Source organism: Lemur catta, chromosome 10 (assembly GCF_020740605.2).
Source record: "Lemur catta isolate mLemCat1 chromosome 10, mLemCat1.pri, whole genome shotgun sequence".
In the NCBI taxonomy this organism is placed as follows: domain Eukaryota; kingdom Metazoa; phylum Chordata; class Mammalia; order Primates; family Lemuridae; genus Lemur; species Lemur catta.
Genome location: NC_059137.1, coordinates 68,351,456 through 68,379,429, shown reverse-complemented (window position 1 = coordinate 68,379,429; position 27,974 = coordinate 68,351,456). Strand labels below are relative to the sequence as shown.

General features: G+C 35.7%; 1 long non-coding RNA gene across 1 annotated transcript; it reads left to right on the top strand.

The window, feature by feature from the left end:
* The first annotated feature begins 1,096 nt into the window (after window positions 1–1,096).
* On the top strand, window positions 1,097–24,714 carry LOC123646039. The gene is made up of 3 exons (XR_006737766.1): window positions 1,097–1,131; window positions 23,819–23,920; window positions 24,469–24,714. It is a non-coding gene; the product is annotated as an uncharacterized LOC123646039 (long non-coding RNA).
* Window positions 24,715–27,974: the final 3,260 nt, after the last annotated feature.

Genomic DNA, 27,974 nt, shown 5'->3' with positions numbered 1-27,974 from the left:
CTCACTAACCTTAATCATATTTAGCTTTTGATTTAAAGCGAGAGACATGTGATTCTTCCTTTCCCTTGAACACTTAGAGATCATTGCAGTTACTAATTGGCCTAATTTCAATTGTTGAGTCTTAGGGAATAGGGAGGCTTGAGGAGAGAGAGGCAGATGAAAGAACAGCCAGTCAATAGAGCAGTCAGAACACACACAACATTCATTAAGTTTGCCATCTTATATGGTCTTATGTGGGCACAGTTTGCGGTGCCTCAAAACAATTACAATAGCAACATCAAGCATCACTGATCACAGATCACCATAACAAATAAAATATTAATGAAACATTTAAAGCATTGCACAAATTACCAAAGCGTGACACAGATACACGAAGTGAAAATGTGCTGCTGTAAATGTGGTGTCTGTAGACTTGCTGAATGTCGGATTGCCACAAACCTTCAAATTGTAAAAAAACGCTGTATCTGGGAAGCACAATAAAGAGGAGTGCCAGAAATAGAACTATGTGTGTATATGGGGAATTAATTAACTATATTCTACATGCTAGAGTGTATTATTAGTGGTTAAAAATACCTGGGAATCCACTCCCCAGGGTTGTTAGAGCATTTGAAAGACTCTAATTAGTATTCTATAACTTAAAAGTATTAATAGTTATTCCAAGTAAAATGACTTCACATAACAATGACTTCTAATATCAGTACTTCCACCTGCAGTAGAACAGAAGAGCTGTGTGAAATACATTTTTCCATCACAAAGGTGGTAGGAGAACCGGGTGAGCCAGTGCCCTAACCTCCTTCAAGGCTCTGCCCTAATGCTAGGACATCTGTTCCTGCCCATGGCCCATGGGCATCATAAAAGACTCTGTTTATCATGACTAGATGACTAGCTGATCCTTCCTCGAGGCTACTGCCAGGCTATTCCAGCCTCCAGAGAACATTTTGTGCAAGGTACTGGTCAGTGTCTAAAGGATAGACAGCTGCAATTTCACCTAGTTTAAAAAACAAGTTGTTATATTTTTGTACCTACTTGGTAATAAATCTGTGTAGGCTGGTTTGTGTCTGAAACTTGCTTTCATGTAACATCTCACTGGTGTGTTGGAGAGGGAACCTAGAATTTACAGCTACCTCTAAGGTGAGGAGACTAGGAGAGAAGGGTGGGTACCAGAACATCAACCAAAAGAGCCTAATAATTGTGAATGGACATATTGCCTAAAGACACTTCACTAAAATTGTCTTTTTAGTGGTATTTGAAATATCAATCCAAATTTTCTTTATAAATGTGCCAAACATCTACTATGAACTGCAGATGTTGAAGAGATTATGACTTGGTATGCCATTCATGAGTTGCTATTTGAAAGATGTCAAAGAACGTATTTCTTGAAAGCATTGCTTTCTTTGAGGAACTAATGAGATTCCAGATTTTTTAATAATGTGGGTCATGTACCCTACTTTATCTCCCTTTTCACTTTGGCTTTCAGGAACCCAGCATTAAGTTTGATGTTCAATTATATGTTTTCTGGACTGATCCAAACAGCTTTCATATAAATTTTCTTCCTTTATGTGGTTTTATTTTTTTAATTTTTGTCAAGTTGCTCTATATTTTGTTCTTATAATAAATTTGGATTTTATATTTTGCTACATCAAATCCTTTATGTAACCACAGGATTAGAAATACAGACATATACTTACAAATAAACTTATACAGTATGAATTTCAAACAAGAAGAATTTTGCAACAGTGAAGATTACCTTTTCTCTACCAGTTTATTTTCATAGTAAATAGTTAAGAATTCAGAGAAAGTAGTGAACATTAGAAGCAACAGTTAAAAGTTGAGAGCTCATTGTAAAGGTAACAACTTTTAAAAAATTTTTTATCTTTAATTATTATGGGTATATAATAGTTGTATATATTTATGGGGTACATGTGATATTTGATACAGATATGTGTAATGATCAAATCAGGGTCATTGGGGTATGCATCATCTCAAGTGTTTATCATTTCTTTGTGTTGGAAATATCCCAACTGCACTTTTAGTTATTTCAAGATATACAATAAATTATTGTTAACTATAGTATCGATGGGATAAAGTGCGGATGGTTAATGGATACAAAAATAGAGTTAGAATGAGTAAGATCTAGTACTCTGCAGCACAATAGGGTAGCAACTTTTAATGAGTTGTAAATTATAGGAAAATAGGAAAGGTAACACTTTTAATAAGGAATTTCATTAATGCACATTTATAATTAATAGATAATATCCTTGAACAATAAAATTAGAATAAAAGTTCTCATTATATATCTTTTACATACCATCTTTAATAACATGTTGTAATACTTCAGTTTTTCTAAATTTTCTGTACTTTAAAAAAACGTGTTGAGCATAGATTTTTAAATCAATAAAAATTGGTAGGTTTTAATGAATATGTTCAAAAATATATTTAATGACAATTGGCCACAGATTTATATTTTTTATTCCACTCCCACTCTTTTATCTCCAAGCTCATACTAAATACAGAATAAAATGCAAGACAAGTTTTAATGCCATTATGAAACTTGGGCTGCTCTCTTTTAGGTGCTGAAATTCTTCCTTATAGAAAGTCAGGAACATTCATTCAAGTGGGCCAAAGCCATCAATTGGTTAGCCCTGCTTTCTCCATCTAGCAAACAATGGCCCAATTTATCCTTTTAACATTTATTTTCTTTGTACTCAACATCTTTGACGTTTAAATTTAGGATTAATTTCTTAATCTCCATGTTGTAGTACTTAGCATCTCTCTCATTAGACTAATTTGAGTTAATTAGAATCTGCAGTTAGTTCTCAACCTGTGTTATAGTAGAACAATTGAAAAGAGAGGCACAGACACAATTATGCCATTTTATTGTCTGGAGGAGACAGAGAGCCAGTGGGGCTTCCCTTATTAAGTTAACACCTACCAAACTTCAAAATGCTCCAGAGATACAAATGGCAATGGGAGCCAATGGGGACTGCAAGTTCCAGCCCTCTTTCCTTGGCCTCTTTACACAATCTGATTAATTCAAAGGTGATGGAAGAAGAGAGATGTTCTACATGTCAAAATGACAAAGTCTGTTACATGATTTACAGAATGAGTAGCATGTGTGATAGCTGTGAATGAATTTAAGATTTTACATTTAAAATAAATTCCCTTTTTGTCATGCTTTAAAAAAAAAAATCCCATTCAAATCAATGTGGCTGAAGTGTGCACCTGAATAATCTCTTTTGAAGACCACAATGGTGTGATAAATATGAGAATGAAATATTAAATAAATGTAAAACCTTGTGCATCCATTATATGAAAAACCTTGACCAATTTGATAGTCTTAGTATGGTTTGTTACCCTAAAAGGAAACATTGATTTTGACTATATGTTTGGAAAGCTAACATTTGTTATAAAGGTAACATTGCATTGTTAAAAATTTATGATTTAGGCCTGGTCTGAATTTCAGTGCACAAGTATACTACCTGTAAAAACATCAAAAGAGGAATAATATTTGATACAGTATTATGCCATTAATATAAATGCCATTTATGATATTCAAGTGAACTTTAAGTTTCCAATTCAGTGGTTTAAAATTAGTAACTGTTAAGAATATAATCAATATGAATAAGTCTTTAATGTCTATCAAATAGAGGTTTTTGAAACACATAGGTACCAACAATACTCATTGTATATGAAAAAAGATCTTAAAATTCATTTCTTAAAAATAAATTCTAATTGAAAATCACTGGGAGCCATTAGAACATGAATAAATGTAAAACAAATGAAAACCAGATTTTAAGGTACCAAGATCAGGTGGTAGGAAACAAAATAAATGTCAGCTACTTAAGAAATCTACGTTGAATAAGAAACTACTAATACTCTTCCAAAAGGGATATTAAGGAATTATCTTAAAGAGACTCTCCTCAGAGCCCTCTAGATTCACAACAGCACTAGCTAAGTTGTTTTCCCTTATCTTTAAGTAAAATGTATAGCATGAACACATTGTTCATTATTAACCAAAAATAGCTGTTAATTGACTATAATGCAAAGTTGCTTCTCATAGATAATTGTTACTTCCAGGAACATTTTTAAGGGAGATTTTTTTTTCATAGTCTCACTTAGACAAGTTAAACGGAAGCAATAATTATAAAAAGTAGATTTGGGAAGACACTACATTACATTAATTTCTTGGCTTTTTTAAGACATAAATTAAATAATAAAACATGATTAATTGTTTTTTATTGGAAACCAAAATTCAGTGAGGCACATGGCTGGGTCCTTTCTTAGCTTATAAATGTTACGTTCATTTTTAGTTACTAGGATGATGATTATGGGACTGTTTCACAAGTCATAGGAGTTATACTTTTATTTGCAAGGGCAAATGTGATAATTCTGCTTCTATAACAATCCAAAAAGGAAACTAAATACCAGTTTCTTGGCTGTAAAATGAAGACAACACCTGCTTTACTTATCACCTCGTATTACTGTGAGAATACTGATAAAATGCTTGGCAAAGTTTGAAGAATAATAAAATGCTTGGCAAAGTTCAGAGAATAATAAACTCCTTGGCAAATGTAAATTGACACCAAAATTTTCACAGCATATCACTTAGAGTAATACACTCTACCTGTATGATTTGGGCAGAAAACAATATTCTGAGAACTTTTTTATAATATCGCATGTTGCAATATTCTATGTTTGATGAAAACATGCAGAGTTTACTAGCCTATATTCTGTCTTTTTGTCACTGAGAGAAAGAAGCCCCTTACTCCACAAATGATGGGCTCTTGCCAGGGCCAAGGCTTGCTGAGTACAGCACAAGCTGTGTCTCTTAGTAAGGAGCCCTTGTGTAATAAACAACCTTTACAACTGTACATTGTGGCCCTGCAAAGATGTTTGGATATTATACAGTCAGGTTTTCACTAAAAATATTAACTGAATATGAACTCTAAACACTTTACTAACAATCAAAATGGTCTCACAAGTAAGGAGAAACTTATGCACTATGTGGTTAGATTAGTTGTGGCTATACAAAATCCTTATTTCTGGTAGGTTTTAATGAATGTGCTCAGAAATACATATAATAATATTTGGCCACTAATTTTATAAATTGCTGATATTAATGGGTGTTAATTGATATTTACTATGTAGATCAGTGTCATACAATTGAAAATACAATGCAAGGCTGAGCGTGGTGGCTTACGCCTGTAATCCTGCCACTTTGGGAGGCCAAGGTGGGAGGATCACTTGAGGCCAGTTCAAGACTAGCCTGAGGAACATAGCAAGACCCAATCTTCACACAAAAAAGACAAATTAGCCATCCATGGTGGCATGTCCCTGTAGTCTCAGCTACTCAGGAGGCTGAGGCAGGAGGATCACTTGAGCCCAGGAGTTTGAGATTGCAGTAAGCTACAATGATGCCACTGCATGCTAGCCTGGGCAACACAGTGAGACCCTGTTTTGAGGGGGGAAAAAAAAGAAAGGAAAGGAAAGGAAAGGAAAGGAAAGGAAAGGAAAGGAAAGGAAAGGAAAGGAAAGGAAAGGAAAGGAAAGGAAAGGAAAGGAAAAAAGAAAGAAAATACAATGCAAAGCCATGTATGTAATTTTAAATTTTCTAGCAGCCATTAAAAAAAAGAACAATACAGGTGAATTTATTTATAAATGTTAGTAACATATTTTATTTAATCCCACATATCCAAAATATTATTAATCCAACATATAAACAATAGAAAAAGACAATATTTTTCAATTTGTTTTTCATTATAAAATTTTAGAAATCCAGTGTATATCTTATATTTAAAGCAAATCTCAATCCAAAGACTAAATTTTATTAGAAATACTTCATCTGTATTTAGATTTCATAAAACTTGCAGTTGAGAAAGTTGTTCCAAGTATTTTTAAAAATTTTTAAAAGTGAAATTAAAAAATCAGTTCTTCAGTCATACTTTCCATATTTTATGTGTTCAGTAGCCACTCTATTGAACAGTAGGATTAGATTATATAGCTACTATAAAAACTTTCAAGGATTTATTTATTAATCATCAGATGTGCTTTTGGATTTTTTAATGGTATAGCACCCAAAAATAAAATAAACCTTTAGAAATGCTATTCAGATAAAGAAGTTATTAATCAAGTACAAAAAGTAACATCTCAACAAAATATATGGGTTTATAGAAGATTTCATAGAGTAATGGATGACTACCTTGTTGAAATATTAGTTTTCTGTATTTGCTTATTAACTTACTCTGCCGATTGCATATTTTTGTCATGAAATGACTTTGATATCTATTAGTCACATTAATAATTTTATGTTTAAAATATTAATAACTCAAATGTTGCCTCAGTAAAAAAGCATGTATCTCCTACACATCTAACTGGATTGAACTTTGTATGTTTATGCTTTTAAGGAAGGAAGGGGAAAACTCAGTTTATTTCTTTGATATTAAGAGTGGCTTTTTGATGTAGAGGAAATATTTGGAGAAGACAAGTTTGATTCTTTATATTAATTTTTTTTAGTTGCAACTTGGGAAATAAAATTATGAACACAATTCTGAATATTCACACTGCCACTCACTCCCCTAGCCCCTGGAACAATAGAAGACTCACAAAGATATGCCAAGCATTAAAAAAAAAATAATCAATGTTTATTACAAGTTATATTACACTATTTTTTCTACTTTTATATCCTGCTCTTATGTTCTGAAGAATGGTCACCCTTTAAAGATAAGCTGTATTATTTTGATGGGAGAAAACACCTTGGAGATTTATTCTATTATATTATTTTATACTACCTTAGTCACCTTTAAGTAAAAGGCAAAATCGAAATAATAACCTTTCCTCTCCAAGTAAATGGATACATATTATTCAAATTCTTGGTGTGCTTTTGCTTAACTGAACTTAAATGTTGCATTAATTTCATATGTAAAATATATGTTAAATCCATGAACCTATTTCAGAAATTAAATATTTTCATCTTTCATGATTTTATTCATTGAAATTATCCATACTTATGTTTTCTAAAAATATCTTAATGTAACTTCCCTGTGTTTGACACTAGATGAGATGAAAAAAACTGAATTTTTAGCAGAAAGTTGTGCAAAATTATTTTTCTTAAAATTATGATGTTTTAAAAGTATGTACTGAAAAAATCAGACTACAAATCTTTATATACATTTTCCTACCTAATAAGAGTCAGTGAGAAAGTGTCTAAAATACTAAAGGCCAATTGATCATTAAAATTGCAAGTCTTTCTTTACCAAACTTTTTCAATTTGCAAAATTTGCATGGAAAATTGTACAGACAATTTTGTGTTTGAATTTGATTCAGCATGAACGTGAATGACTTTTACGGGTGAATGACACTGGTTCTAGGTTCTAGGTTAGCAAACTGTTCTCTTCCCCATTGAAAATCACAGAGTGCTCACGCAATTCCCTTCAGAGAAAGCAGATGTCTTGTTCTATCTCTGTTCATGATGTCTACTGAATAGGAGGTGTTATAATATTTATTTCAGCAGTGTAATTCATGCCACTATAAATATGCTGATCTGTCTGGGAACTCCATGAAAGACAGTGAATTGCAGTGACAAAGCAATGTTCTAAGGATAAAATGATGTGCAAATAGGAAAAGCAGGCACCTCTCTCTTTAAAAGAAAATAGCTTTTGCAAGACAAATCCCATTGCAGCAAGTCTGTTAATATACCTGACAATCTTTATGTGGGCATTTTATTGTGTATAATGCTGCATGTAATAAGTAACACACTAGCTAAGTTGTAGGAAAACATTCTGTTTCACATATTTTTACAGCATGGCAATAGTTACAGTGGGATTTGCACTCCAGGGTCTAAAAAGGAAGCTCATCTTGATATTCCCTACAAGGCTATGAGCTAACTAAATCTGTTTCATATGTTTAGTGTTCCTACTGGAAAATGTGTTTTTTATAAATGTATAATGCCATATTTAGCCACATAAATGTGAACATTTATTTATATGTATCAGAAAAGACTATGTCTACTCCTATTAAAATTTAAAAATATACTGGTTAAAGCACAATAATTCTTCACATTCTATTTGAAAAATGCATTAACCCTTGTTCTTCTCTGAACATAAAGCTGATGAGAATTGTCCCTTTGTATGTAAGGAAAGACCTTGATATTTCTACCACCATAATAAATGCAGGTCAACTTTGCCCCTTTACAATTATGTATAATTTTGAATTTTGAGCTCCAGGATATACTATGGGCAAGGACAGAGCTAGAACATGTCCTTGGAATTTTCTGGCACATTCTTCAGTCTTCCCTAGACTACTTTTATTTATTTATTTAACCTATATTGTAATTCATTTCCCATCTTTTTTTTTTTTTTTATGAAATAAACTGAGAACATTGGGAGTTGAGTCCAAATAGGTGTCTCTTCCTCCCTCCTTTCCCGATTCCATTCCCATAAAAGCACATTTACTCCCACGTTGTCAACTAAAGACCATAACACATTCTGGCATCCCATTGCATCCCGCTGTAACCTTTCTGCTTCCCTCATCAGTAAAGTGGGCACATGGGGAGATGTATGCATTGCCTTGGTTCCTACAATAGGTCCCATAGCAGGGGTATTAGTAATACTTGGGGACTCATTAGGAAATCCAAACTTTTGGGCCCCACTCCAATCTACTAAATTAGAAACTCTAAGGATGAAAGGCAGCAATTTGTATTTTAATAAGTTCTCCAGGTGATTCTGAGTTTAAGAATCATTACCATAGTGAAAGGCAATGCAGCATTGCTTAAAGTCACACAGTTAGAAGTAGAACCAGCCTAGAACCCATGTGCCCAGACTCTCAGCTCAGTTCTAATTGCCCAAGACCCTACATTTGTGTGAACGTCAGACTTTTTTTGCATCTGTATTTAAGGCTTATTTGGGTAATACTTGAAATAGAACTTCTCTAGGATTTTACTTAACTTGAAGAAAGAATGACAGCATAGATGGTCATATTTTAATAATGCAATAAACAAATGAGACTATAAGGAGTAATGAACAATTTTCATTAAATATTTCTTGGCTTTGAAGATCAGATTGGCATTAATGGTTTATACTCAGGAATACTAAGAAATACCTAGGGAGTTTTTTAAAGAATAACTTTGATGTTATCTATGAACTTTAGCATCAAACTAATTTAACCCCAATGTTTAAACAATGACTTAGCACTTTGGGCATGGCCTTTCTCAATGATAGGAAGGAAAAAGTTGTTCACCTCTAAGCACTTATGTTTTATTGGGACAATGGGTTATACTTAGTAATTTCCATTTCTAGAAACAGACTTCTACAGATGGGAAAGTGTGAATGTCTAAAAGTGTTCAACAAAATCTTTGTGAAGTCAGTTTTAGCACTTTTGTTTGAGAAGTAAAAAGTCTCTTGCAGGACATTGATATACTAAACCACAGATGCTTTTGTTACTTTTCTTCATCTTCGTTCAAAAAATTCATCGAAAGCACACCAGTGAAATGCTATTGAGAACTCTTGGCACCTTCAGACATTTTAATGTACTCTGTCTTTTATTAGCCTATAATTGTATGCAAGCATAAATGAACTATGGGCACCATCATAATTGGTTTTTTGTTTGGAGCCAAGATTTACTCTGTATGTCTCTACAGAGAGCAGTAACTTCTTTCTCAGTTTACTTCTGGTAATTTTCATTTGATATATTTTTTAATATTTAACATGGTGGCCTGTCTGATCCTTAAAAATATTTAGAGAACTAATAAGCTTATTCATTTTGAAAAAAATTGAATCATCTTTGCTTTTTAAGTCAATATTTCACAAGTGATCACAGGGATAGTTTGGCATGAGTGTGAAGTTTTCGAAGGTGGCTGTCACTTAAACTATTTTACTGCAGTAGATACATTTTAAATACCCTGTATGAGAATGCAAGTCTAAAGTCACAAGTTGTTGAAAGAAGACAAGTTTTCAACAGTAATTATGCTCAACAGGCTTGAATTCCCTACACTTCAAGTATCCCCTTCCGCCCTCCACTATCTTTAGGGAGATTTTGTGTTAAGTTCAATGAAATTATCATCACTTTGGGGCTCGCACTGCCAGACATAATCCAGGTAAAGCACATTTGTATGACGCAGCCAAATATATGATTTAGTGTACTTATGATGAGATTCCTTTTGGTCTGTAAATTGATAGGCACGGCCAGAGGGATTATGTAAATAACCAAGGGAATGAAATGCAATGCGGAGGGTGTAACTCAATCCTAGGCTGTAAAGCAAGAGACAGCATGTACCTGGCATCAAGCTGAACCTAAGTGAGGCGCCTAAAAATGGAAACACAGTTACTTTATATAGTCACGTTCCTACTGGGGACTTACTACTCTACATAGTTATATTAAACAATCTCCTCACAGTTTGAATTCTATAGCCAGAGAGTTTCTAAATCATTCTGTATTTTGCTGCCCACAGCATGCTTTAAAAAACTTTAGGTTTCTAAATCACGGTGATTAACCATGTTAGCGTGCTCTGTCCTCTTAACAAATTTTTAAAAACCTGTTATGAACCTAGTACACCAAGGAACTGTTTCTGGTATCACCTCTTAGGACCATGATACACGCTATGTATATATTTAATAATTATTTATTGAACACACCTACTTTAAATCATGTGCTACGTTAGTTTCTGGGGACACAGGTGCTAGCAAGACATAGTTTTCTACTAGACGAATGGATATGACAGATTCCTGAACACCTTAGTGTGGGAAGTTCCACAATTGGAAGGCACTAGATGCTGTAAGAGCCTAAGGGAAGCACACTGAATCCAGTTTTAAGGGGCCTGGGAAGGTTTTCTAGAATCATATCAAGAAGTCATATCAAGGTTGAGACCTGAAGTAATAATTGATCAAGTGAAGAGAGAGAGAGAGGGAAGATGGAAAAAGAGAGAGAGAGACAGGGGCAGAGAAATGAAGAGCTTTACAGATAGAGAAAATAGCATATTCTGATTCCCAGGTGCAAGAGAAGGAGTTCTGTTCAGGGAAGTAAAGAAACATGATGAACTCAGCATTTATGGGCAGGGAAGAAGGGAGGTGAGACAGGGAAGTAAGGAAGCAAGGCCTACACAAGGGGTGGGGCACCTGCAGCCTTAAGGCCACATGTGGCCTTAACTGCAGCCTTTTGACTGAATCCGAATTTTACAGAATGCATCCTTTTATTGAAAGGGGTGCAGCAGAGAAAGATGAAGCTTTTCCTGCTTCCTTTGGTGCTTGAAAAAGAATAATCTTGAAATCAGAAGGCTAAAGCAAACTTAACAAGGCACACTAAAGAGCTTAAATTTTATCATCTAAAAAGCAATAGGGAACCACTAAATAGCCTGTGGCATTCACAGTGAGGTGACAGCTAGATTTGTGTTACAGCAGGATTGGTCTGATTCTGTGGAGAAAAGATTAGAAGGGTCAAGATTGGCAGGATACTTAGTGATCTCTTCCAGCGTTTTCTTGCCCTTATAAGTAATTCTAAAGCACAGTGCCTGGAACATGTAGATGCTCAATAAATATCTGATGAAATATTATTCCAAATAATTTCCCCGTATACCATACAGTCTAGTATGAATACAAGAAAATAGTAGAATCATTCTAGAAAATTTCAATGCATATTGTTTACTTTCTCTTAAGGCTAAAAAGCTTTAGTTAGGTATCTCAATCATATCAATAGTATACAGTCACCAAGCATTAAATTAGGGTGGGGGAGGGAGTTTTTTAATGAATAACTTTTATCTTATCTATAAACTTTAGCACCAAATTAAATAAACCTCAGTTGTTAAACAATGACTTAGCACTTTAGGCATGGCCTTTCTCAATGTTATAAGGAAGAAAGATTTTCACCACTAAGCAGTTATCTCCTACCTTCCATGACCACATTTATGTAATCAGTCCTCCTGCCTACCTCTCCAAAAACGCAGTGCCATTCATGTGATGACTAATTGCAAAAATATTTATCTATAGATTTACTGTAGATATAGCCAACATGTAACAATCAAACAACTGTCTGAATCTTGACTTTGACATAGATTGCTTCTGGGGAAGCTGGAAGCTGCTTTACCCCAGCTGCTTTTACCAATGCAAGCCGATGAGTAATGACTTTATCTGCAACCCAATGAGGGTCTATTGATCTATTCATATTATATTTAGTAGAGAAAACAGAAGTTAATTATTCCTCAAATACTTGCAGGTAAAATAATTTCATTTTTATGGTAGAAAAACCCTGTTAATGTTTAATTTGCTCTTGCTAGTTATGTAATTTGAGTCAGAGCACTATCATCAGGGGCAAATCAGTAACATAACGAGCAGATTGAGAATATACAGTACAACTAAATCACCCAGGGTGAAGCTTGACAGGCAGGCCCAGCTAGTCCACAGCATGGTTTCCCCGTTGGGAACACAGAGGACTGGAGGGTCAGGGTGCCTCCCCTTGACGGTTCACCTTGCTGACTTTTGTGGGGCTGACACTGGGCCCCTGACTCCTGACTCAAATCAGGTCTCTCTCCGCTTGATCCAGTATTTTAATTTTATGTTAGAGTTTTCCAAATTGGAGCTATTACTAGATTAATCACTTGTAAGGGATATCTATACATTTTATAGTGATTTTTATACCTATTGTGGCCATTGATCTCTATGAAGGATATTTTAGTTTATTATTCCACTCTTTGCTTCCTGCTGTCAGTAGTTAGCTTAAATTTCACAAATGCTTGTGAATTTTACATCTACTTTTGTGTTTCCTAGTAGGTACATGAACTCAAGTCAATTCTTTTAGAAAAGTTTTGAGGATAATTCTTAATCATTGGCTAACTTTCAAGGGCACATTATTCGATTAGTCAGTAACTCCTTTGATATATTAATGAAAGTTTTCAATTAAACCATTTTCTAACGCATAGAAGATGTCTAAATTAGGGATGACTTTTTTTTCTCTCAAAGTCTTTTTTATAATAGACTGACTTGTTCACAAAAGGCTCAGGAAAAAATAGTTTGTTTCACGGTGTCCTAAAATACGTAGATTTTTTGACATCATAGAAGAACCTGGGGAAAAGGTATCTAAAGGAAGATCCTCTACAACAGCAAGATGGGGCTTCCTATAGTAGGTGGGGTGAAGAATTGAGAAGGGTTTGCACTTCTGAAGCTGGGACTATTCATTCCTAAGACAGCCCAATACTGGCAAGAATTCTCTTCGGTGAGGGCTCTCACTGTAAGCCTGGTGGCCAAATGGATCGTTATCCAGCCATGGCCACCACAGCCAGATTTGGAAAGACACCTGGGCTGAGTGTCCTGCTGATCACAGAGGCCTGTCATTCCTCCTCAGAAGCCTGTTCCTTTGCCCGGGTCCTGCTGCTTCTCTCCCAAAAATCTGCTTAGGATGCCGATCCCCATAGCACTTATTTCCCAGGGATAATTACTTTCAGTGACTTTCCTAACTTCCAGCAAGTCCTTACTGAGCTAATATCTGATGTGATAAGATATTTATCATGTTATATTTAATATAGTATATACTTACAATGTGCTAAATCCTATAGCATATTATCATGTAAGCATAATTGAAAGAAACATCAAGAAATTATACTGATTCTACATGCAGTCCATCTCATACATTATATTCTACTGCATTTTATTTTTTAAAAAGCTGGTCTCCACTCGCTAAATTGATTTTACACTTTACTTTGACAATTAATTTGACTGATTACTTGATTTGTCAATTGAAAAATACTCTTTTAAGCCGTATTAAAAGAACTTTTTTAAAAAGCCATGTTAAAAAATCTGTAAGCCTTGTTAAGGATTTTGGGCTTTTTCCTACAAGTACCAGGAAGTTCTTAAAGAGTTTTAAGCAAAGGAATGGTTAGATCCTTTTGGTGTTTTGCAAGACTATTCTGCCTGCACCATACAGCATGGCTTGGAAGAGATGGAGGCTCCTTGGAGTCAACCACCTGTTCAAGAGCCTGGACCCTCCTTGAACAGCCAGGTGGGATCTGCCTCTCCTTATCATGACTGGCCTGTATGTCCAGGAAGAAATTGAAATTCAAGGGTTTTAAGATGTTGATCTCCACTTCAGCAGAGGTCAAACCTAGGAAAAAAGAAAGTAAAGCAAGTTAGTAACAATATTAGTCCCATCTTTGGGGGCTGCAGTTTAGAAGAGCCTACTTACATGTTAGCCATGCCAAATGACTCAGGTATTTTAGTCACTCAAATATTTATTTATTTAAGATATATAAAACAGTTACTGTGTGTCAAGACCATGCTAAGGGTCAGGGATTTAGAGAAACAAAGGTAATTCCTGTCCCTGAAGGAAATCCACCCATCTTTCCCTGAAAGAAAACACATCATATGTTTTTGGATTTATTTCCTTTTGTTCTTTATATGTAAGAGTCTCTGAAAATCTAGCCTGGTTTAGTTGTACTGAGAGGAATGGCTAGTGTCAGGGAAAAAAGGAAAAAAAGGAAAGAAGTCTCTCTCCTACCACCAGCACCAGGGGAAAAGGGAAACTTGAGAGAACAAAGCTGGAGTCACTTTGTTCAACGTGAACTTCTCCGTTGAGACTTTGCTTCCAGTGATGAATCTTCCAAGGTTCTGGATTTTGTTTTAGAGAGTTGGCATTTCCTTAATTCTTCATTATAATCTTTTTTATAGTTCTTTTCAAAAATGTTAGGTTAAGTATTAAGAAAATCAGTTTATCATGAAGAACTCAAAGATGAATGAAAGACATTCTCCATTATTCATAAACACATCTCCCTTAATGTATTTAAGCTATCAGCAAGTAATGCTGGCAACAGCTGAAACAGGTTTCCAAAATACTAAAGGACATAAGATAAAGATCTGAGGAGTAACACAGAACAGAAGAAGTAGGTTATTCAAAGCACGCTTTCCCCCAAACCACAGCATACACAATACCTCCTCTGTGAGTAGCAGGCTTCGGTAGAAGATCAAAGAACTAACACTTGAGACTGTATCAAGCAATCTAGTCGTGAAAGAGCCAAAAGTGCAGATCAGAATCTTCTTTCGGATTAACTCAGGGTATGAAGCAGAAGAAACTGGACAAAATATCGTTCCAGTGAAGTGAAGAAGAGAAAAGAAAAAGAAAAGAAAGCAGTAATATATAGTTCAAAGTGGACCCCTGAAATGTGGGGCACTAAAATATAGTGTCTATTTGGATACCTGTAGACTTTTCCATCACTCACCTCACCACCACTAAATTGCCAATTATTTTTCCCACATTTCTGACAAGTATAAAACCACTATAAAAAATTTAAAGTGCTAAATGAGAAATAAGGAATTTCTGAAAACAGTTCAATAATTCTGGTAAGTTATCCCTGCAGGGGTACTGGGTTCAATGGCAAATGATTAATGGGTTCCCACTTGGCCCAAATAATTGGTGTTCAGAATTTTTATACATAGCTTGTAATAACTAATAAATACTTCTTTACTACTGCTTTAACCTGCAAAATGAAACAGTAAAATTAGATGATCTCTAAGGTACTTTCCAGCCTTAAGACCTTATACACTAAATCTTTGGGAAATATAAACCAACCTGTTTAGAATAGCTATTATAAATACATCCATACACACACACACACACACACACACATATGCAAAATGGTATGATTCTGTCAGCAAAGAGCATTTCTGAACTGTGATATTTCTGATAGATGGCACCACTAGGTGAATCTCATGGAGCTCTGAATACTACTACTATCTTGATGGATAATTTAATATATTAAACAAGAGTCACAATGGGCATGTGACTTCATACAGCATCTGTTCATGAAGACAATGTATTCACTCTGAGAAAAATGCAGTTTTGCCTGGGTCAAATCTACATGTGAGGATTTGACCTTTAATTTCTTGCACAGTGAGTCAGCATTATTTGCCAATAAAGAATATAAACTAATTTCCATACTCATTGTTGTATAACCAATCAAAATGAAATCTCCAGCTTTATCTTTTCCCATGGCATTCTCATAACTTTGCACCCCATTACAACACAAAAGGCCTTTTTGAGTGCTCTTTTGCAACAGGGCTCACGCCTTGTGTATACACCTGAACTCTTGTTTATATTTGGTATCATGGTGGCCACAAGAGCATTTTTGTAGTAGGTGTTACTGTTTGCTGCCAAACTCTGATTCAAACTTGACTTACAGACACCAGAACCTAGTAAACACAAGCAAGTTCCATGTGATTACATTGTGTTGTATGTGACTAATGTCTCCTAGAATTCTGCATCTCTTGCACCCTGGTCTTGGTGAAAATAATCATCTTTTCAGTAAGGTCTTAAGGGGTCAGTGGGGGCCTTGCTCTGAGAAAGAGGCCATATGGTAAAAAGTATTTGGATGTGCTTGGTCATGACAGATAAAGTCCTGGTAAAATGGTTGTCTCATGTTCTCTAATAACCATTCTATGGATATTCATAAAGGGAAATATCATGAAAGAGATTAGAATGTTATTCCAAGCATATCATTTCATGAACATATAATACACCCTAGTTTATCTAAAATGTGCAAGTCTTAAAGCAACTGCTCACACATATGTAGGTAGAAATACAGAGTAGTGGATGGGAGCCAGGGGCTCCAAGTCCCAGAAGGAAATACTTTTAATATACTGCATTATTCAGGCCTCTAATCCTTTGGATTGTTATAACATTTCACTGAATGATTTGGAAATACTTCCAAACCACAGAATGTCTGCAGCATTGCAAATAAGTTACTGTGCCAACATGTTTCTGCCACCCTGTTGAGCCATACTATTAGATGAAGTCCCTAAGCACAAATAATTTTTTTAAGAACTAGATTCATTTGGTTGGAAACATCATACTTTCAATAACCTTTTAACACAACAATCTGAGATCTCATTTCATGCATGTATTCAGCCAGTCAACATGTGTTTATTCAGGCATTACCTAGGGGCTTCAATGCAGGGTGTAGTGGAAAAGGTAAAGACAACTGAGAAATGATTTCTGTCAAGTTGCTCAAAATCTAGGATGATAACGGACACATAATCATAATTACAAACCAGTAAGCTTAAGATTATAAGCAAGATTGCCAGGCCAATGCTGAAGAAAGCAGAGCTGAAGAAAGACATAGAGACAGAATCCTGATGGCATAATTTGATCCCCTGTATCCAGCTGTGCTCAGAGCGAACTCTTCTTACAGTTTTTTGATTCAATAAATTCTCTCTGTTTAACTTTGTTTTGCTAATACATTTTAAGTTAAGTTTCTGTATTTATAGTTGAAAATGTTCTCACTAATAATGAGAATCAAAGTTAGACAAGAATGGAGGCAGAGAGGTGTGCTAAGAGGAATGAAGGTAATCTGGACGAGTGACAGTAATGGCACGAAAGAAGAGAGCATATGTCCAAAGTGTATGAATCCTGAATAAGCAAGGCTCCTTAGATGTGTGAGAAGGGGGAGAGGGAGACTGAAGAGACACAGGTGTCATCTACAAAATACTTCCCACCGTAACACCTAGAGGAGTGAAAGGGCCACATTCTTAACTAACACCAGTGAGTAGAGAAGCAGGATGTTCTTTAGTTCTCCTTGGGGTTCAGTCCAAGGAAACCTTTATGCACCTAGTGACTAGGCAATGGGAAGAAGAAAAGGTACCACAGAGTCTGTTTCCAAGCTTGGTGTAATTAACAAACAAAGCACTTGATATTCCTTCATCTAAAAGCTGAGCACTGTCAGATGCGAAGTGCCAGCTATGCTGGGTGCCCACAAAGGATGAGGATGACTCATTGTCCTCTGCGTCCATGCCCACCACTGCTGTGAATGGGATAAAGACTTAAACCCTCATCTTTGAAGCCAGTCTTTGTGGGTAACACCAAGCAGAGCAGTAATTCAATCTCCAGTTCCCAGAGGTATAAGTGATAGTGGTTTCAGAGAGATGATGCCGTATCTATGCCAAAATGCAGCTAGAAAAGGGCTCCATTGTCTCTATTCAAAAGCCTAAGATTAATCTTGTGTGGTTTGTCCCTTATGATGAAATGAAAAAACAGTCTAGGCAGGAGCTTAAAATACAATTTAGTTCTCAAAAACTCAAATTGGGCACTATCTAGTATAAATCTATAACCTCTAAGGAGCTCATTCAAATGTGCACATGAACACTAAGACTTCAATATGAAGGGAAGGTGCAGGAGGCCCACTCATGAAGAAGTGCATATAATAAACAGACTTAAGGAAGCTTGTTTAGCCTCATAGGCAATCAAAGAAATTTAAATTTAAACTAAAGTAATGTATCATATCATTACTAATAACCTGGAGGCACGAAATTACAATGCTAAAGTGAAATTACCATTTTGGGATGATGGAGGTCAATATTTAATTTATGATATTTAAAGCCATAAAATATCCCTAGTCTTACCCAATATTTCTATCCCTAAGTTTATAACCTAAAGATATTATTCAGCAGAAGGAAAAGGTACATAATCATTATAGCATTCTCTTTAATATCAAATCTATTGGGAAAAGTTTAGCTGACCAAAAATAGTCTAATAGATAACAAAAAAAGCTAGAAAAATGTATAAAGACATATATATTACAGTTATAAAACTGTGTGGACATATGGAAAGTAGTTATGATAACTTTTGAAATAAACAAACAATATACAAAATTGTATATATACTATGTGAATACATATACATTTGAACAAAGACTAACTTGAACCAAATAAAGAAAACAGAAACAAAGTAATGCATGTATTAAAATTAATTTATAACTCAGAATGAAAGAGGGACAGAGGAGGAACTACTCAATAAACAGTGTTAAGACAACAAAAAGAAAAGCCAATTCCAGTTAAATAAAAAACTTACATGTGAAAAGTCACACTTCAATATTTTGAAATAACCTAGGAGTAAGTTTTTTTGATCTCAGAGCAAAAAATAACTCCTTTAAAAATATATAAAAAGAATTCTTCATAAAAGTGACATAATAGACATCATAAAAATGAGAAATTGCTATTTATCAAAAGATACCCCAACAAGAGTAAAAATACAAGCCACAGATTGAAAGTAGACATTTGTATCATATAAAATAAAAAATTAGTATACAAACTATATAAAGAATTGAAAAATGCGCAAAAGTCATGAGCATATGCTTTATAGATGAAAAAATACAAATAGCCATTAAACAAGCAAAAAGATTCTTGATTTTGATTTTTTTAAATTTGTTGAGACCATTTTGTGGCCTAAGATATGATTGATCCTGAAGAATGTGCCATATGCTGATGAGAAGAATGCATATTCAGTAGTTTTGGGATAGAATGTTCTCTAAATGTCTGTTAGGTTCATTTGTTTTTGAGTCCCATTTAAGTCCAGTGTTTCTTTTTTTTTCTTTTTTTGAGACAGAGTCTCACTCTGTTGCCCAGGCTAGAGTGCTGTGGCATCAGCCTAGCTTACAGCAACCTCAAACTCCTGGGCTCAAACCATCCTCCTGCCTCAACCTCCCAAGTAGCTGGGACTACAGGCATGCACCACCATGCCCAGCTAAGTTTTTCTATTTATTTTTAGTTGTCTAGCTAATTTCTTTCCATTTTTAGTAGAGACGGGAGTCTCGCTCTTGCTCAAGCTGGTCTCGAACTCCTGAACTCGAACAATCCACCCCCCTCGGCCTCCCACAGTGTTAGGATTACAGGCGTGAGCCACCGCGCCTAGCCTCAGTGTTTCTTAATTTATTTTCTGCTTTGATGATTTGTCCAGTTCTGACAGTGGGGTGTTGAAGTCCCCAACAATTGTGATGCTACTATTTATTGCTTTGCTTAGCTCTAGTAATGTTTGCTTTATGTATGTGAGAGTTCCTGTGTTAAGTGTATAAATGTTTACCATTGCTATGTCTTCTTGTTGGATTGCTCCCATTACTTTTATATAATGAATATCTTTTTCTTTCTTTACCATTGTTAATGTGAAGTCAATGTTATCTGATGTAAGAATGGCTACATCTGTTCTCTTTTGGTTTCCATTTCCGTGGAATATATTTTTCCATCTTTTCACCTTGAGTCTGTGTGTGTCCTTGTGGGTTAGATGTGTTTCCTGGAGATAGAAGATATATACGTTGTGTTTTTTGTTTTTTTTTTATCTATTCAGCCAGTCTATGTCTTTCAAGTGAAACATTCACACTGCTAATGCTGAGTAATAGAATTGAGATGTGGGATGCTGTTCTGTTCATCATGTTGGGTAGTACCTTATTGCTTTGTAGTCCTTCTTGTGCTGTTGTTTTATACGAGCTCTAAGCCTTATCTTTTCTCGGTGATTTTACACGGATGGATAAAATTATGCTGATTCATGTATAAAGCAGTTCTGAGTATATCCTGCAGGGCAGGTCTGGTCATGACAAATCTCCTGTTTGCTTATTTGAAAAAGATTTTATTTCTCCATCAATTTTGAAACTTAGTTCTGCAGGGTACAGAATTCAAGGCTGGCAGTTGTTCTTGTTTAAGCAGAATGAAGATGGGGCCCTACTAGTACCCTTCTGACTTGTAAGGTCTCTGCTGAGAAGTCTGCAGTTAGCCTTATGGGTTTTCCTTTGTAGATTATTTGTTGCTTTTGTCTTGCTGCTTGTAGAATTTTCTCCTTCATTTTGACTTTGGCCAGGTCGATTACTACATGTCTTGGAGATGTCCTATTTGCTGTGAATATTCCTGGTCTTTTATGACCATCTTGTATCTAGTTGTCTGAATCTCTGGCAATACTAGGGAAGTTTTCCTCAATAATTCCATTGAATAGATTTTTCCATGCTTTTCTGCTCTTTCTTCTTCTCACTCAGAGATACCTATAATTCATATATTATTTTGCTTTGCGTAATCCCGTATCTCTCTAAGTGATTGCTCAATCGTTTTTATTCTATTTTCTGCCTCTTTAAATGACTGGGTTAGTTCTAGAGCCTTGTCTTCAAGCTCTGAGATTGTTTCTTTTTCCTGGTTTAGTTTGTTGTTGAAGCTTTCTGCTATGTTTTGAAATTCCCTAAATGACTCTTTCATTTCTTTAAGTTCTATTGTATCCTTTCTTATGTTGTAAGCTCTTTAGCAATATTTTTCACTGATTTCCTGAAATATTTTTTTGGCTTCTTTCTGTTGGTTTTCAACTTTCTCTTCAATTCCATTCATCTTATTTGCCATCATATTCTGAATTCCATTCCTGTCATTTCAACAATTTCCTTGTGGTTGGAGTCCCCTACTGTAATTCCATTGTGATCCCTTAGGGGTATCAAACTGTTCTGTTTTTTTCATGTTTCCAGGGTTCTTTTGATGGTTTCTTCTCATGTGAATCCTATTCTCTCAGCTCAGGGCTAATACATTTGCTGGGCACCTGATCTCCCTTGCTGAGAACTCTCCTGCTTAGTTAAGGGAAGAGGAGGGACCTAGATGGAGCTTTTGTGTCCTACTCTGGAATGTTGACCTGGCCGGGGATAAGCGTGCACACTAACAGCCTGTAGTGCAGCTATTCTGTTTGGTCCCGTTCACTTGTGATTGCCACAGTTCAAGCTAGTGCTGGATGATCTTTGTGCAGGGTCATTCATTGTCCCTCAGATTGTTGTAGGGGGTGGTGAAAAGGTTCTTAAACTCATTAATCAAGCAGTTTTATATTAAATCTGTACTGAGATATGTTTTATACCATGATTGATACATATAGCTGCATTGGTTGTATGCTGCTTAACTCCAGGAAGTACCATTTGTGTGCATTTAGTATGAGTGGCAGCCCCTTGAATGCAATGTGCAATGCATTGACCCTGTTTCACCACCATCAAACTGGCAGAGATTCAACAGTCTGCAATATCAAGTACCAGTAAGGATTTGGAACAATGAGAATCTCAGGCACTGCTTACTGAAGTGTAAATTGGTTCAACCACTTTGGAGAACAGTTTGTCATTTTCTATTATGACTAAATGGTAGCCTTAGAAAATGAATGAGAAAGAGTGGTGACTGGTGGTGAAAACAAAAATGACCAGTGTTGAATGCTCAGTGATATTCAAAATAAAAATGTGAAATGGCACCAATGAACATAATTTTTTCCAGATATACTTAGAAGCTAGCAATAAAAATGAAGAAGGCAGATTAATACAGGTTTTTTTTTTTTTTTTTTTAAAAAAACCCTGTCAGGATGGATGGGGTTAACATTAAGGAGGGCTAGAAAATTGAGAGTACAAGTAGAAGCGAAAGTTGAAATAATTATCTGTAGTATCCATGTTAGTACATAGACTAACACATGGGTTAGCAAACTACAACCTGTGGACCAAATCCAGCTCACTACCTGCTTTTGTAAATAAAGTTTTATTGGAATACAACCACATCCATTCATTTACCTATGATCTATGGCTGCTTTTGCTCTAAACAACAGAATTGAGCAGTTGTAACAGAGACCATATGGCCCCCAAAGACTAAAATATTTACTTTACCCTAACAGAAATAGTTTGCCAGGAGATTAGGGAAAGTAAAAACAATCAGAAGTCTTGATGAAGTTAAAAATGTATATTTTAATGAAACAATGAAAGGATTCTTATCACTATCATGAAAAGGAATTACAGGATTCATTTATGCTAAATTGGAGCTAAAGTAGAAGATAACATAGTCCAGTGCTTGGTAATGTGAGTGGGTTACCAAACCGATATGAGAATGTGACTAAATATAGCAGACTTTTCAATATCTAGTAGGCAACATGGAAAAGCTAGAATAGAAGGGCAAATATTTCTTATGAATTGACAAAGCCCTTCAAGTTCACATAGATATAATTGACTCAACTAAACATATTAAAAAATAAATGATAGGAGGTTGAGTTTTGATACTAGATTCCCTGGGTCATTCTACTTTCTTGATTCCTGTAGTTATGATAGTAGTCTACAACAGCAGTACCTACTCACAGATTAGGTACATTTTTCAGGATAAGGTTAAGCTACTGTAAATGATGCCCCAAAATCCAGCAGCCAGATGATAACAGCAGTCCATGTCTTTGTCCTGTAGAGGTCCCTGTGAGTTTACTTCAGATTTGCAGGGAAGCCCAACTCTTGGGATAATTCATAGACCAGATTCCTTCTACATGCCTAAATTGCCAGCCCTTAAACACTGTCTCAATTTGTATATTCAGAATTGAATTTCCACCTTCTCTAGTTTACTGTTGGTGGGGGAAAACAAAGAGGGAGAACATGGAGAAGGTACAGCAGTGGCAGACTAAACTTCTGGAAACATGCTGAGTAGTCATGTGCCTGTGTCAATGTTATTGCTGTGGAAAATGAGGGTAGGAGACTTTGGTGGGAAAGTAGCAGTTTCTCCCTCACACAGAGTAAGTTTTCTATCCAGCAGAAGAATGCCCACCCAATTCACACTACACAAACATGCAAAGAATATGACTTCCAATGGTACAGATAACAAAGTAACATATTAACAATGTTGGCTTGGGAGAAAAGTCCATGAAAATTCTTCAGGGCTTTCTACTTTTAAACTAAATTATAAGAAATAATCTCTAAAATTTGTCTTCTTTTTGCTAGAAGATGAGAGAAGGAAATGTTATATTTTTCCTGTCACAGAAGCCTCTATATATTTAATATTTTTGAAATATGGAGAACAAATTTGGCAGAACCACAATGTGGTCACAGAATAAACTAACCTCAATCTAAGAGTAAACCGCCCCCCCCCACCCCGGGAAAAAACAACTAGTGATGCAAAACAGCCACAAATTAAGAACACTGGCAAAGTGACATGGTCATGGTCTACCTGCCTTATATGGCAAATAAACATAAAGTTTCATGGGAAATACTCTTGTGTATTAACAAACAAAAAAAAAGCCCAAAAAAACCCACACAAAAGTCTTTTGTTTTGTTAAGCAGGTTAAGCACAGTTTCATGAATGGAAAACTACGGCTAATAACTTTCTTAAAAACGTCTTTGGATTGGGTGTGCTGGTTGAGGATCCTGATTCTTCAGTGGAATGTGAGTGTTCTGTCCGTGCCAACTCAGGTTGAATCTTTGCTCAGGAACCTAGAAGTGATAAACCATAAGCTATTCATTGAACAGATACTGGGTGGTCTATACTTAACTCTAGGGACCTCTCTTTCATGTCAATTTCAATAACTTTCAAACTTCAAAAGTAATTATGGAAGATTTTATCATATGCAAGGCACTTCCTTCTACACCACATTTGGTAGAGAGCTGAGTGAAATCGGTGAATCACTCAGTGTTTACACTGCTGAAAACATGAACAAGAGTTTGCATGGGAAATAGATATACAGAGATAAGATTATTAAATTTACATAGGGGGTGGCCAGTCAAAGGAGGTAGGGACTAAATGACCTAGAATGGTTACGAAGGCAGTAGGACTCTGAAGATGTTATCGACTTCACCAAACTTTAGCAATCCGGTCTGTACAATGGGGGAAATACCAGTACTTTCAGCCTTGATTTATAAAGAACTTAGAGCAGAATTATGTTCATAATAGCTAGAAATGATTGTCATTGTCATTGTTGCTGTTTTTGTTTCAGTTAACATCATTCCTTGAAAGTTCCATTGTGAGTGATGAACAAGATCCCAGCAACTGAGCACGCTGGAGTGCAGACTGCCAGGCAGACGGCACAGAGGCATCAGCTGCTGGGTGCGTCATGGGCAGGAATCCAGAATGCAGCAGGATTCAGTGTGGATGGACTCAGCGAAATGCCTATTCTAAGCCAGAGGCCTGACAGGGACTCTTAGGCACCAAGGTTTTTATGACCTCGTTTCTATATTTAAAAAGAATTATTTTATTTACCAAATTTTATGAATTTTCTGTTTTATACTTGGGAGGCAGAACTCCACCAGCCACTTTCTATCTGTTGACTAAGGTAAAAGAATTCATCCATGTGTCAATGACAGTCCAGATATGGAGGCACAGAAAGAACATTTCTATAGGGTCAGTCCTCAGATTTCCTTAATGGTAGTTGACATAAGAATCCTTACATAATGTCAATTTCAATTTCCCTGAGTCCAATGGTGAGGAATGAATAATTTGCAATTCTGTGAAGCACTGTGGAATCTATGTACATGGGTGCTTCTTAAAATCAAAAAAAAAAAAAAAAAAAAAAAAAAGCATATTTTTACATTAGCTCTGTGCTTCTTAGAATTTTGCAGCTTGGAGGGATCAAATTAGAGACCTAACTGCATATTTGAAATAAAAAATGTTCATGGAAAATCAACTAGTTAATATTAAATGAACTTTCCCAGAGCCCTTCCAGAACTTTGAACTGTTGAGGTCTATTTTCTTAGAGAAACAGTTTGGATTGCCTATAGATAATTTTAGGAGATTATATGTGTTTATGGAGTTTATGACCCATCTATTTAAGAAATCAGTCTCCATATAGGAATATGAGGGAAATAAACAAGCCATTGCTTTTTTGGCCAGGAAAATTATATACTAGGAGAACTATTTCCCCATAGTTTAGGAAGACTTTGAAATCTGAGTCCAGGACAAACCATGCTACTATTGTCTGAGGAAAACCATTTCCTGTGTTCACACACCATTTGTTTTTAAAATGTGTAAACTCCACGTTCCCATAAAGGAATAGGTCCTCTAAAGCTATAGTAACTGACTTTAGAGAGAAATGAATTCCTAAATCTCAAGATGCTGTCCAGACCCTTTCCAAAACTAACCAGGACTACTTACCAAAGATTATGTATTAATATCTTCCTTTGTTTTTATCTTTGAAACAGAGAGAACATGAGAGAAATAATCCTTCATCCTTCAGAATGTGATCAAAAATAAAAAGAAAAATATACAAAAATTTCCCTTTCAGAATATTCTAGAAGTGCTATCCAATACATGTTAATCAATGCTTATATTGTCACAATATCTAAGAATTGCAATTGAAACAATAGGACATGGGAGCAAAATATTTAAAATGGTGTGAAATTTATATTTCCCCAGGGCATCCATTCCTGGGTCAGTTTGAAAGTAATGAAAACTGTTTCTCAGGCTTTTATTAATAATATCCATTGTGCTGCAAGGTCTCTGGCCCCCATCAAGAACTCATCCATTATTTGGGGTAGGGTTACACATAGTCATGAATGAACATTTCTCTGCTTCCCTTTTATATTTTTTAAATAATTTATTGAGATGAGATTCATATAACATAAATTAGCCATTTTAAAGTGAGCAGTTCAGTGGCATTTAGAACATTCACAATACGGTGTAACCACCACCCTTATCTGATTTCAAAACATTTCCATCAGCCCAAGTAAAACTCCTTATCCTTTAAGCAGTTTCTCTCAATTCCCCCTCTCTACAGCCTGTGGTAACCACCAGTCTACATTATGTCTCATCTGCTTCCCCTTTCTTGATCCATTCTGTTTAGTGAAGATTCTTATCAAGGCTTTTGCTGTCCATAAAGACATCTGATGGCACCTCACTGCTGCCATTTACAACTTAAGAAAGCTGATACTAGAGCCAAGGATATAATCTCTCTCTCTCTCTCTCTCTCTCTCTCTCTCTGTTACTAAACTGCCAATATCCCTCTGCTACCTGGCTGCTATCTTATCTCCCTGGCTGCCCCATCTCCTGGGCATTGTTCTGACCCCTACATCTCTGCTGCCATGGGCAATATATAGGAGTCTTCAAAAATGCCAGTGATAATGTATTTTCTGGGTATATCCATGCCCCTGAGCCACTGTAGATAGAATATGTCTGTCTCTTCCCTTTTCCATGTTTTTTGTCATGCAGGTAACAGAACTAAATCAAGTACCCCTGGAATTTCTCTGCTTATGTGGGGGAATGACTTTTCATTAATCAATCACTTTTTCATTAATTAATTTCAGCCTACTCTGTCTCTACCATAATGATGAGAGACCATCTTTGGGAAATGACACTAGGTCAGAAGCAGGTATCAATAGCAAATGGCCAGTTGTGATCAGATTAAACCTTCATCTCTGGAAACCAAAGCATTATTACAGACCCAAACTTACTTGTCTGCTGCTATTTTTATTTGAAGAGTGTTATTCCCGAGAAGATCTTTAAAAGCGCTCCTAATAGGCCATGTATAATTACTCCTCCAGACACAGATACGTTCAACCTGGAGCTCTATCTAAAAACAAGTTAAAAATCTTTATATTGGAACAATAACAAACACATAATTTTGTAACTTATAACAGTGAATTAACCAAGTGTCTGTAAAAGGAAAAAGCCGAACGCGGTCAGCACCAGATTAAGAAAGATGGGTCAATGCACATTCATCTCTGTAAGTGTAATAATAATTAGGAAAAATAAACTCTATAAGAGAGTAAGAACATCTTTTTATATGGATTGTTATTCATCAGAAAAAGCTTCACAAAAATATACACAAACTAAAAAGGAACAGCCATAAAAATCTAGCAGTTTTATAAATCATCAGGTTTTTTTAAATGGCTGTGCTCTTTCTTTTCTGATTGAGAAAATACTTTCCATTTCACTCATTCTAGCAGGCCAGATAATGTGAAAATTCTCCTTGTACAACACAACTAAAAATGCAAGAGAAAAATGTTAAATAAGTAGCTATCAAATGCATACTTGGCCCAAGAAGGAAGGAAATCTCCAGAAGTCAAAAGAGCAAAGAGGAAACTAAGAATTGGGAGGTAAACAAACTGTTCTTACCCTTGAAAATTTGTCAGCCTTGATAGCCAAAAGGTTGAATAGGCAAGTAAGTAGAGCAGTCCAGTCGAGACTGCAGGAAGAGGAGGTAGGAATTCTGACGCCACATCTTTGAATGGCTTATACCCACTAAAGAATGTAACAGAAAAATACGTTCTCTGAAATGGGATGGGAAGGCATTATGGTGATAGCTCCTTAACCTCAGCTGTGGGTGGGGGGAAAAAATTCTTCCTTTCTTGAGATTTCATAAGCAAAGACTCATACCCATTGTCAGTGTTCCAGCACAGAGACTTAAAACTGCAGCCCCTCCCAAATGACAAGGACAGGAAAGATAAGAAGAAAATGTTCCTTCTTCCTCTACAGTAACAAAGGGACAGATATAATTTAATGTCTGAC